Source organism: Papio anubis, chromosome 11 (assembly GCF_008728515.1).
Source record: "Papio anubis isolate 15944 chromosome 11, Panubis1.0, whole genome shotgun sequence".
In the NCBI taxonomy this organism is placed as follows: domain Eukaryota; kingdom Metazoa; phylum Chordata; class Mammalia; order Primates; family Cercopithecidae; genus Papio; species Papio anubis.
In genome coordinates, this window is record NC_044986.1 from 56,088,643 (window position 1) to 56,100,015 (window position 11,373).

The 11,373-nt window shown below is 39.7% G+C and overlaps 1 pseudogene; it reads left to right on the forward strand.

The window, feature by feature from the left end:
* The first annotated feature begins 1,363 nt into the window (after positions 1-1,363).
* On the forward strand, positions 1,364-3,952 carry LOC108587632 (annotated as a pseudogene).
* Positions 3,953-11,373: the final 7,421 nt, after the last annotated feature.

The following is an 11,373-nucleotide window of genomic DNA, read 5'->3' on the forward strand; positions in this document are numbered from 1 at the left end:
TGCAGCAAAAAAGAAAACACACCAGAGGAATTGTGCGATGGGGATTTGCACTTGAACTGGCTATTTGTAAGCAGGAGTTAGCCAGGTGCTGCGGCTCATGCCTGTAATTCCAGCACTTTGGGAGGCTGAGGCACGCAGATCACGAAGCCAGGAGTTTCAGACCAGTCTGATAAACATGGTGAAACCTGTCTCTACTAAAAATACAAAAATTAGCCAGGCATGGTGGTGGCCCCTGTAATCACAGCTACTCAGGAGGCTGAGGCAGGAGAATTGCTTGAACCTTGGAGGCAGAGGTTGCAGTGAGCTGAGTTCGTGCCATTGCACTCCAGCCTGGGTGACAAGAGCAAAACTCCATCTAAAAAAAAAAAAAAGCAGGGGTCAGTTCTGGATCAGATGCTGTCAAGAAATGGAGGAAATTTGATGATTCAATAACTTGATAAGTATCAGGAGTATTAAAGGAGGGCCAGAGGTATCACTGGCAAAAGAGCAATAGTCACTTATATTAGTCAAAAGTGAGAAACTTAGTCATTTTTGTAGTTGCAAAGTGTCTTTTCTGTTTTGCTGTAACAATTGACATGAAGTATCTTTATATAGACATTTTCTATTCTGTTAGCATTGTTTTATTTGAGTTAGGAATATCATGATCTAGCTAGCAGCTGCTAGTTAGGCAGTTTTTAATTTTATCACATGATTAAAATTTTAACCCCTTGAGGGGTAAATTAATCAGCAAATTAGCTGAAGAGAGAATTAGCAAAATTGAAGTTAGATCTGAGGAAATTAGAATGTAGCACAAAGACTTACAGAGATGGAAAATTAAGAGCAGATGAGAGACTCAGAGGATAGAGCAACAAGGTCCAACATGCATATAATAGGCATTCAGGAATAAGAGAACAAAGAGAAAGAAAGGAGCGGCAATATTTAAAGTGATAACATCTGAGAACGTTCCAGAATTGATAGAAGATGTGAATGTTCATGTTCAAGAGGTACAATGAGAATGCAATAGAACAAATACAAATAAAACTGCATTGACAATATTTAAGCATATACTGGTAAAATCTGTACACCAAACCCCCACAACACACAATTTACCTATTTAGCAAACCTGCACATGTACCCCCGAAACCAAAATAAAAGTTAAAAATATTTGCTGGCTGGGCATGGTGGCTCATTCCTGTAATTCCAGAATTCTGGGAGGCCAAGGTGGGCAGATCACTTGAGGTCAGGAGTTCCAGACCAGCCTGGCCAGCCTTGTCTCTGCTAAAAATTCAAAAATTAGCTGGGTGTGGTGGCAGGTGCCTGTAATCTCAGCTACTCAGTAGGCTGAGGCAGGCGAATTGCTTGAACCCAGGAGGTGGAGATTTCAGTGAGCCAAGATTGCACCACTGCTCTCCAGACTCAATGACAGAGAGAGATCCCATCTCAAAAAACAACAAAAAAAGAAAGTTTATAGAAATTACTAGAATTTATCAGGAAGCACAAACTGTAATTAAACCTATTAAAACTTACCTATTGAAACACAGAAATGATTAAACTGGAAAAAAAATATTCAGTCATGTGTTTTATAAGACTTAAAAGACACTAAAACCAAAACCTTGGAAAATTTGAAAGTAAAAGAATGAAAAATATATATTATGCAAATACCTACCAAAAAAACCCTAGAGAAGCCCTAATAAAATAAGTTCCTCAAAGAAATTAAAAAAAAAAAACCACTGTGATATAAGAAAGGGTAGACATTTAATAATTCAAAAAATAACCAGGGAAAATATAACATTCTAAGTTTTTAAACACCTGTTAATATAGCCTCAAATATATAATATATGTAAATATATAAAATTAACAGTATTATACAAATAAGTTGACAAATCCACAATTATTGTAGGTGATCATAGCAGTTTTCCGTTGAAAAATCAAAGAAAAATTTAAAAGCATGTGGATGATTTGCACACTATTAACAAGCTTGATCTAATATACATATATAGAATTGCACCCAACACTTATAGATAAAGCATTTTATTCAGGCACACAATATACCAAAACTGACAATGAACTTGGGCCACAAAGGAGGTCCCAGCAGAGAATCCCTCATATGTATTAGGCATGTACCCTGTGCCAAACTAAATGCTTTAGCGCTTTATATATGTAATATGGAACAATACAACATTATATATAAAATTTAATCCTCACAACAACCCTACTTGGGTGGGCACTATTGTTATCCCCATTTTAAAGATGAGAAAACTCAAGCTAGAAGAAATTAAGAAAATTGCTGACGTTTATCAACCGATAAATTGGAAGATGAGGTTCAACTAGCACAATCTACAGATGTGCACCTTTTAGAAAAAAATTTTAAAGATACACACAAGCACATAGTCTCAACACCCTGAATTAACAAGTTTAACCATTTAGTTGTATTTCCTAGAATCTTTTCCTTCTTTCTAAAAGATATACCACACTTACCAAGAAGCAGCTTTTCTGCTCCTTCTGGGATCGCTGTCTGGTTTGGCCCACCTGCCTCCACTCCTGCCTCCACCATGTCCATCAGGGTGACCCAGAAGTCCTACAAGATGTCCACCTCTGACCCTCGGGCCTTCAGCAGCCGGTCCTACATGAGTGGGCCCAGTGCCCCGCATCAGCTCCTTGAGCTTCTCCGGAGTGGACAGTAGCAGCTTTCGCGATGGCTGGGGCAGCAGCTATGGTGGGGCCAGCGTCATGAGAGGCATCACCACAGTCGCAGTCAACCAGAGCCTGCTGAGCCCCCTTGTCCTGGAGGTGGACCCCAACATCCAGGTGGTGAGCACCCAGGAGAAGGAGCAGATCAAGACCCTCAATAACAGGTTTGCCTCTTTCATAGACAAGGTAGGGTTCCTGGAGTAGCAGAACAAGATGTTGGAGACCAAGTGGAGCCTCCTGCTGCAGCAGAAGACCGCTGGGAGCAACATGCCCAACATGTTCCAGGGCTACTTCAACAACCTTAGGTGCAGCTGGAGACTTTAGGCCAGGAGAAGCTGAAGTTGGAGGGGGAGCTTGGCAACATGCAAGGGCTGGTGGAGGACTTTAAGAACAAATATGAAGATGAGATCAATAAGCGTACAGAGATGGAAAGTGAATTTGTCCTCATCAGGAAGGATGTGGATGAAGCTAACATTAACAAGATAGATCTGGAGTCTCACCGACTGAGGAGATCAACTTCCTAGGGCAGCTGTATAAAGAGGAGATCCAGGAGCTGCAGTCCCAGATCTCGGACACATCTGTAGTGCTGCCCATGGACAACAGCCGCTCCCTGGACATGGACAGCATCATCGCTGAGGTCAAGGCACAGTACAAGGAGCTCGCCAACTGCAGCGGAGCTGAGGCTGAGAGCATGTATCAGATCAAATATGAGGACCTGCAATGTTGGCTGGGAAGCAGGGGGATGACCTGCGGCGCACAGAGACTGAGATCTCTGAGATGAACCGGAACATCAGCGGGCTCCAGGCTGAGATTGAGGGCATCAAAGGCCAGAGGGCTTCCCTGGAGGATGCAATGGCAGATGCTGAGCAGCGTGGAGAGCTGGCCATCAAGGATGCCAACGCCAAGCTGTCCGAGCTGGAGGCCGCCCTGCAGCGAGCCAAGCAAGATACGGCATGGCAGCTGCGTGAGTACCAGGAGCTGATGAACGTCAAGCTGGCCCTGGACATCGAGATCGCCACCTGCAGAAAGCTGCTGGAGGGCGAGGAGAGCCGGCTAGAGTCTGGGATGCAGAACATGAATATTCATAGGAAGACCACCAGCAGCTTTGCAGGTGGTCTGAGCTCGGCCTATGGGGGCTTCACAATCCCCGGCCTCAGCTACTGCCTGGGCTCCAGCTTTGGCCCTGGAGCGGGCTCTAGCTCCTTCAGCCGTGGTTGTGAAGTAGATCGAGACCCGCGATGGGAAGCTGGTGTCCGAGTCCTCTGACGTTCTGTCCAAGTGACAGCTGCGGCAGCCCCTCTCAGCCTACCCTTTCTGCGCTGCCCCAGAGCCTGGGAGGGAGGCCACTGTGCAGGGGAGCACAGGGAACAGGAGACCCACCTGAGGCTCAGCCCTAGCCCTCAGCCCACCCGCGGAGGAGTTTACTGCCTGGGGACCCCGCTTACTCATGCCTCCAGCTACAAAATAATTCAATTGCTTATTTTTATTTTTATTTTTTGGTCCAAAATAAAACCTCAGCTAGTTCTGCCAACTGTAAAAAAAAAAAAAAAAAAAAAAAAAAAAGATGTAGCACACTTACAGTCAAGTCCCCTTTGACAACCTCTCACAGTTTGACTCCCAATGCCTTTTCTCCATGGTGGGTATATATCCTTCAAGTTTACATTTTATATATTTTTAATAACCATTGCCACCATTAGAATTATACAATATTGCTTTGATGAGAATGGACATGTAAATGTGTACATATGTATGGTATAAATTTTAATAGTTATATGGAGAACATAGGGTGGGGCATTTTGAGTAGGAAAAAAAATAGCTTATGATATAAACCAAAAACAGTGAGAAATTTAGTGAGGCTAGAACATAAGCTGTATGAGAGCAAGTGTCTAGAGACATAAATTGGGACCAGATTTAAAGCATTTTTTTTTAATACCACAGTAACAAGATTGGACTTTATCTTGTAGGAATAAGAACAGTTATTTTTTCTTTCTAAGGAAGAAAGTGGTGTATTCAGATACTTTTAAGTAAAATAGAAACATCATAATGTCTTATCTCAAATAATGTTCCTGTATAACATAATACAATTATTATCCATAATACAATTAATAGTAATTTCCCTAATATAATAAAATATCCTTTTGATATCAAAATTTCCTCAATTATCTCCAGTATGTCTTCTGAAACTGGCTCATTCAAATCATGTTCTAATCAAATACCACACATTGCATTGCAATTGGTTCATCTCTTCAATCCCTTTTGTTTTAATAAAGCCCCCCATCACTCTTTTCATATCATTAAAATGCTGAAGACACTTACAGAACATCTCACTTCTAGATTTTCCCCAATTTTTCCTTTTGATATTGTTTTAACTTTTTCCTCTGCCCTTTGTATTTCCTACAAAACAGAATTTAGGTTTAAAGCTTGTTTTGATTCAGGTTAAATATTTTTAGCAAGAATACTTGATAGGTGATGGTGTGTTCTCCACATTGTAATACATCAGGAGGTACATGATATCTGGTTGTTGACTAAAAATGGATGCTAAGACTAATCACTGAGTTAAGCATTGCAGGTCTCACCATTGCACTGTTGTAGTTTATGTTCTTCTCCCAGCAAGTAATCTTTGGGGTGATGACTTGGCATTGGATACATTGTCATCCTGTCTCTCCTTATCACTTCACCAATGGCTCTGGCATACATCAGTGATCCTAGTTTCAATCACTAATTTCTTTTGTTTTTTTTTTTGAAACAGAGTTTTGTTCTTGTTGTCCAAGCTGAAGTGCAATGGCTCAATCTCGGCTCACTGCAACCTCTGCCTCCTAAATTCAAGCAATTCTCCTGCCTCAGCCTCCCGAGTAGTCAGGATTACAGGCATGCACTACCACACCCAGCTAATTTTGTATTTTTAGTAGAAAGGGGGTTTCTCCGTGTTGGGCAGGCTGGTCTTGAACTCCTGACCTCAGGTGATCTGCCTGCCTTGGTCTCCCAAAGTGTTGGGATTACAGGCTCACGCCTCAATCAGTAATTTCTTTAGGGGTTACAAAATGGTAATTTTCTAGTTTTGTTACTTCTTCTAGATGTATTTGCTGTCATTCCTTTGTAAAGTAGAGCCTTTTCTTATTAGCTGAGATTATTTAGTTGCCCTGATATATAAATCTTACTAAAAAAATACTTAGTTATAAATACTTAATTATAGGACATATTCGACTGGGCTGTTTTGCCTCTGCAAAGAACCACTATGAAACTTTCTGATCATAATGCAATTGAATGAGAAATCATTAATAAAAATACCTGAAATAATATTTATGTTTAGATATTTAAAATAGGTTCTAAATAAATTGTGGGTCAAAAGCAAATTGAACATGAAAATTGACCGATATTTATAAAAATAATAAGCTTAAACAAAGTAACAAAATACCAGACAAACAATGAGATTCAGAAAAAAAAATAAAGGGAAAACAACTAGAAGCAATTTTACACCAAGAAATTAAAAAATTTAGACACAATGTACAACTTTTTAAGAAAAAATAATTTACCAAGAACAAGTAAAACACTTGAATATAACTATTGAATTAATTTAATCAGAAGTTTAAAATGTTCATCCACTGAAAACACTGTCCACTGAGGTCAGAAAGATTTATGACACAGTGCTACTGAACAACTAAAGAACAAATAATACTTGCCTTGTGCAAACTGTTCCAGAGAATAGAAAACAAGGCAATAACCCACAGCTATTTTATGAAAATAATATAAATGTAATACTAAAAACAGACAAGAGCAGTGTGAAAAATATTAAAGGCTATTAAACTGCTAACTGTTCACCAGAATTGTTCTCTCTTTTTTGGGGCATGTGATGAAACAATATTTCTTAATCTTCTTTATAGTCAGATGTGGGCATGTGACAATGTTATATTGTAATAAGTGGAAGTGATGTATCCCACTGACAAAATATAGAGCATAAAAAATTCCAGCCACAGTCCTCCAGGCTCTTCCCCTTTGTGACTGACTGTAATGGTGACCCCTCAAGGCCACCACAGAAGACACAAATTCAAGACGGCAGAGCCCCAGACTGTGTCCCTGAGAAACCACATGTAGCAGATATTTACATTTCATATAACTGACAAAGGATTAGGATCCAGAGTATAAAAACAACTCTTATAAGTGAGGAAAAAAAAAACAAACAAAAAACAACCTTGAGAAGAAAAAGGATAATAAAAAAAAAAAAAAAAAAAAAAGTAAAAAAAAAAAAAAAAAAAAAAACAGATGGCCAATAAAGAAATGCCAAAGTGCTCAATCTCACTAGTAACCACTGAACTCTAATGCAATACTGCACTGAGATACCCTTACTAAATTTTGTTTAGCAACAAAATTTTGTATGTGATGATAACAAGTGTTGGTGAGACTAGGAAGCAACAAGAATTCTTTTCTTTGTTTTTTGTTTTTTGTTTTTTTTTTTTTGAGACGGAGTCAGGCTCTGTCACCCAGGCTGGAGTGCAGTGGCGCGATCTCGGCTCAGTGCAACCTCTGCCTTCCAGGTTCAAGCAATTCCTTGCCTCGGCCTCCAGAGCAGCTGGGATTACAGGCGCCTGCCACCGTGCCTGGCTAATTTTTGTATTTTTAGTAAAGACGGGGTTTCACCATCTTGGCCAGGCTGGTCTTGAACTCCTGACCTCATGATCCACCCGCCTTAGTCTCCCAAAGTGCTGTGATTACAGGCATGAGCCTCCGCGCACGGCCAAGAACTCTTTTCTTTCATTCACTGATGACAGAAGCATAAATTGGAGAATAATTTAGCAAAATCTAATAAAGTTAAAAATAAATTATTTCTTATATTCCAGCAAGTCCATTCTTTGGTATACATTCTAGAAAACAATCACACATGTGCACAAGAAACATTGACAAGAATCTTTGCAGAATTTTATATTTGCATAAAGAGCAAAGCGTAGAAACAAAAAAACACCAGCAAGAGAATGGCTAAATACAGATATACTATATAGCAAGAAAACTAAATTCTCTTAAGTAATATGTATGAACCTGGATAATTCTCAAAAACATTATGTTAAAGGTAACACAGAACAAGTAGCAGAAGCATAGTACAGAAGATATGCCTTACACAAAGTTCAAAAGCAGGCAAACCAATCATTGTGAGTACTTATATATGTAATCATGTAAAGGCATACATAATGATAAACACCAAATTCAGGATAGTGGTTGCCTTTAGAAAGGGAAAAAAGTTGTATGGCCATATCACCCTGAATGTGTGATCTTGTTTGAGAGCAGAAGGTAATCAGGGTTGGAACTGGTTAGTACTTGTATTGCAGGAATGAAGAAAGATGAAAACAGGGAACTTCAACTTAGTCTGTAATGTTTTTTTTTTTCCTTTTTTTTTTTGAGGTGGAATCTCCTTCTGTTGCACACGGTGGAGTGCAATGGCACGATCTCAGCTCACTGCAACCTCTGTCTCCTGGGTTCAAGAGATTCTCCTGCCTCAGCCTCCTGAGGAGCTGGGATTACAGGCACGCACCACCGTGCCCAGCTAATTTTGTATATTTTTAGTAGAGACGGGGTTTCACCATGTTGGCCAAGCTGGTCTCGAACCCCTGACCTCATAATCTGCTTGCCTCGGCCTCCCAAAGTGCTAGGATTACAGGCGTGAGCCACCGTGCCTGGCCAAAGTTTTATTTTAAAAAATAAGTGTATGAAGGACCTCATATAAATATAACAAAATGTTAGGATTTGACAAGGCTAGATCATATATTTTAAGGTGTTCAATAATTTTTTGTATGTTTAAAATGCAGTTGATCCCATTATTTATGGATGCAACATTCATTAATTTGCTTACCTGCTAAAATTTATTTGTAACTCCCAAGTCAATACCCATTGCACTTTTGCAACATTTGCAGATATGAACAGAGTGGTGAAAAAATTGTCACCCAATATGTACATTCTTACCTGAATCAGAACGAGATGATACTCTGCCTTCTTACTTTAGCTCTCATACTGTGAAAAATGTCCTTTTCACAGTCTGTTTAGCACTACATTGCTATCGTTTGGATGTTTATTCTGATGCAGGGCAGGTGAGTCCCCAAATTGGAGGTTATCATGGGAAGGTTCCTGGCTTCACTCAGGAAATAATTGATTGGTGTTAGACAGCAACTTATATTGGAGCGGTAGTGTACAGCAGCAGCAGAGAAACTGCTACTTGCAGAGAAGGGCTACCCCATAATAGTGTGCCCAGAGTAGCAGCTCAGAGGCAGTTCTGTAGCCATGTTTATACCCACTTTTAATTATATGCAAATTAAGAGGAGGATTTTGCAGAAATTTCTAGAAAACGGGTGGTAACATCTGGGTTGGTTTGTTGCCATGGAAAAGGGTGGTAATTTCCAAGTGTTGCCATGGCAATGTAAACTGACATGATACTGGTGAGTATGTCTTGTGGAGGGTGCTTTCACCTCCTCCCTGTTTCAGCTAGTTTTCAGTCAGGTCTGCAGCCTGAGCCCTGCCTCTGGAGTCAAGTCCTGCCTCCTACCTCAGTTCCCTCAAACCTCATGTTGAAATTTGATCTCCAATATTGGAGATGGGGCATCATGGGAGGTGTTTGGGCCATGGGGATTCCTTATGAATGGCTTGGTTCCATCCATGAGAGCTGATAGTTAATGAGCCTGGCACGTCTCTCCCTTCTCTCTTGCTTCCTCTCTCACAATGTGATCTCTGCACATGTTGGTCCCTTGTCACCTTCTACCATGAGGAGAAGCAGCCAGTGGCTCACACCAGAAGCAGATGCTGGTGCCTTGCTTCTTGTACAACCTGCAGAACCATGAGCCAAATAAACCTCTTTTCTTTATAAATTACTCAGCCTCAGGTATTCCTTTGTAACCACACTAAATGGACTAAAACACATGCATTTCACAATTTTGTGTTTTTGTTGGTAATTTCACTCTTTAAATAGCTCCCAAGCATAGTGCTGAAGTGATAGCTAGTGATTCTAAGTACAAAAAAGGCTGTGATATGTCTTAGGGAGAAAATATGTTTGTTAGGTAAGTTACATTCAGGCATGAATTACAGTTTTGTTGGCCGTGAGTTCAACATTAATGAATCAACAAGACGTTAAGGAGGTGTGTTTAGATAGAAACACACATAAAACAAGTTTATGTATTGATTAGTTGATGAAAATATGGTGACCAAAGGTATATTGGAGCCTAACCCTATATTTCCTCTAGGAGCAATGACTCAGTATTTACTAATTCTGTGTTTGCAGCAACAGTATAGAACGTAACTACCATGAATAACAAGGATCAACTGCATTTAATTTAAAATAATATATACTTCCAAGAAAGGGGCAGCCTTTCAAATTTTTTCTACCTGAAAAATTTGAAAATATATAGGAAACAAAGTATTCTAAGAAGATGGCAGAGTAGGAAGCACCAGGAATCTCTCTCTGCATATTGACAAAAATTGCACTAGCAGAATCTGTCTGATGTAACTACTGTGGAACTCTGTAGTCTATTGAAAGCTTGCAACTACCAAAGAAGGTTAAGATGGTAAATTGTAGCTAATTTTAGTCAATTTTAGCTTTTAACACAGTAGCAGCCACTCATCCCTACGCCCAGGCAAGTGTGCCTGTGTTCCAGGAGCAGCTTGCTCACAGCTTGTGGGAGCCAGGATGAACAAAAAGCATTCTGTTTTCCAAATATTGAGGATTTGTGCTCTGATTGATGATTGCTCCTCTTGATCACTGTGGTACAGACAAGAAGCAGGCGGCCATTGTTTTTGCACTTCTCTCATTGTTTCAGGCCTCTTTTCCTCCAGTGGAAGTGACCTCCAAAGAACTTAAAGGCCAGTGGCCTTTTCTTTCCCTCCTCGTTTTCATTTCTTTGTTTTTTCCCCTTTTGGGAGCCAGGCATTAAAGACTAGAAAACTTGTAAGACAACCATAAAATCTAGGAAAATTAGAAAGTGACCATGGATGCCAAGGAGAAGATGCAGACCCAGAAAAGACTTAAGAAGACCTTAAGTTTATACCTCAGGCCGATCCTTGGCAAAGAGACACCCTCCAACAATTGTAAAACCTCCAAAACAATTTAAAAAAACACAATAACAAAAATCAGCAAACCCTGGGAGGGAGAAAAATCTGATTTCCAGAATTACAACATTATTAGATTCAAATGTCCAGTTTTCAACAAAAAAAAATCACAAAGCAAAACTAAAAAAAAAAAAAATCACAAGGCACACAGAGAAATTAAAAATGTATGGCTTGACATAGCAAAAAATAAACCAACAGAAATTGTTCCTGGAAAGACCTGATGGAGAACCTACTAGACAAATATTTGAAAACAACTGTCTTAAAGATGCTCAGTGAACTAAAGAAGATGCAAAGAAAGCCAAGAAAACATGTATGAAGAAATGGAAATATCAATGAAGAGATAGAAAGCCTAACAAGAAACCAAAAAGCAATACTGGAGCTAAAATGTATAATAACTGAAATTAAAAACTCACAAGAGGGACCCAAAGGCAGATTTGAGCAGGCAGAATAAATAATCGGGAATCTTGAAAATATGACAATGAAAATTATAGAGTCTGAGAACAGAAAGAAATAAAATTAAAGGAAGAGAGCCAAAGGGACTTGTGGGACATCGTTAAGCAAACCAACATAACTAACATGAGAGTCTCAGAAGGAGAAGAGATAAAAAGAGGGGCAGAGAGAATA